A 2,246-nucleotide genomic window follows, 5' to 3' on the forward strand; every position below is an offset into this window, starting at 1 on the left:
CAAGAGAGTTCACTTTTTGTTCCAAAAAGCTTTGCTTTGATTTTTCCATTTCAAAGTCTGGTATCATACAAATATGTCGGGCAGAGATTATGCCACCCCTCCCTCTCCCATTTTGTACATGCTGCTCTCATCATTGAGAATAGAATGGATCCATAATAACTTGCACATGTCCCATTTTTGTCTTTGTGGTTTTCATTCGGCTATAAATTGAAGGTAGACACTTTTTCTTTGTGTGATGTGTAAGACAGGTTTAAATGGATGTAATTTCACTTTGAAGCAATTGTGACTCATTAAATGGTGCCAGTTAGCGTGTACATTGCTGGTGGTTGCTGGAGCAGCGTAAGGGCCTGCCGAGCCACTGTGATTCAAGCCCTTCAGATCAGAAAAAAAGACATCTGGCACCCATTCGGGTGAGAAGAAGAGTGCCAACACGAACACATTAGGCGACGGACCAAATGCTCGCAACCCCAGCCTAACACGGAGCGCATGACAACCAAAATCGAAACCTTTCGGCGAGCTTCAGCATTTGCACTTCATTCTGCTTTGTATTCGCTCTAAAGATTTCCCTTCCTTGACGCCAGTGCTCTCTGTAGTGAAACTGATCCTTATTGAATTATGAAGGAAGCAGCGCACAGCCGTGTAGCCCAGCAACTCTCAAATCCGCTGTGGTCGGCATAAAGAGAATGGTTAATTTTTACATTAGAGAGACTAAAGCTGATTTGGTGAGTGGCGTGTTGTCACTACTTTACAAATGACCCCTAAACCTTCTGGTTCCTATTGGTACATCCCTTCCCACCCTTTCACAGCTTAGCTGACAAGCCACATCTCTTAGGAACACAAGCAGTATGTCATTTGATAACACATACAATTCATGTCTGCTAACATTCTCAGCAGCACTGGTTTTGCTTACTTATCCTCAGTTCTTGAAAAAGTTGCTTTTCACTCTGAACATCTGCATGAGTTTTTGACGGAAAACAGCGCTGTAAGAATACTAGTTTGGAATTTTGTTGGGCTGACACCCATCCAGTATTTGAAGGCCTGCTTGTGGTTCCAGATATTGCAATGTATCTGAACATTATTTTCATAAAAAAGGGCAATAAAGGCTCGTTTTGGGAATGTAAAATCCATGGTTAAAATTACTGCATTACATGTCTTTAAATTAAAGCAACAAGAGATTTAAATCTTTTTTTCTCTCTTCGGGTTTGGGTCAAGAATGTTTAATTAAGACGCCACAAAAAACATACCATATGCTCATTTTTCATCTCCATGTTTTACAAGCAGCATTAAATTTTTTAAATACTATCTGTCAGCCAGGTTTGTGGTATTTGAATTGATACATGCTCTAGAATATATGCACCCCACAGATTTATAGTACATCATTTGATTTAGCAGGCTCAGCACGGCTTGCCAATAATGGCCCGGAAAAGTGACCATGCTGCCTCTTAGTTATTTTTCAAAACTGTTGAAGAACTATTCTTTGAAGCCTTTAAGTGATCAGCTGTAAGTCGGTGAGGAGCATATGTTTTCAACTGGGTTTTCTTACAAGTAAAGGCAAGATAATTAAATAGTTTTTTAAAAAGGCAATACTGCTGTGGCACTTAGTCTAACCTGAAATTGATTTTATATTTTAATCCAAAGAATTCCATTCATACCATATTGTCTATTACTTTCTCCACAACCAGTCCTTTTCCAAATCAGTCCATCCTAAACATCCTGCTGTCAGGGCTGTGGGCAAGTAAATCACAGTTAGGCATTATTTCATTCAAATAGTAGATATCTTGTTTCAAGAGTAAACTGCAACATCTTGACTGCGACTCTTTACGGAAAACTCTGGAGCGGTGGTCCACGTCTGACCTCGGGGATATGCTAACACTGCGGCTTCACCGAGATTTAACAGTTGTCATGAAATCATTAAATTGAGACCGCCGCATCTGGCAGTCAGACAATAACGGCGGTACATCACAGTGCAGCTTTTTAGTGCCAAGGAGCTGTGACTCATTTCTGATAAACATCTGCATCATAAAATAAAAGCGTGGCCTTGCTTGCATCTTGGTAATGGTACAGTGAATATCAGTTATGCGAGCAAGCGGCTTTTTTCAGTGAACCGTAGTTTATTCAAAACGTACATCCGCATCTGATAAAAAATACTGGGCACAGATCGAGTGAGGATTGTCATTGTTTCCACATTTTACATGTGACAATAAGTACAATATTGATGCAATTGGAGTATTTCTCCGTTACACAGT

Source organism: Astatotilapia calliptera, chromosome 1 (assembly GCF_964374335.1).
Source record: "Astatotilapia calliptera chromosome 1, fAstCal68.1, whole genome shotgun sequence".
Taxonomy (NCBI): domain Eukaryota; kingdom Metazoa; phylum Chordata; class Actinopteri; order Cichliformes; family Cichlidae; genus Astatotilapia; species Astatotilapia calliptera.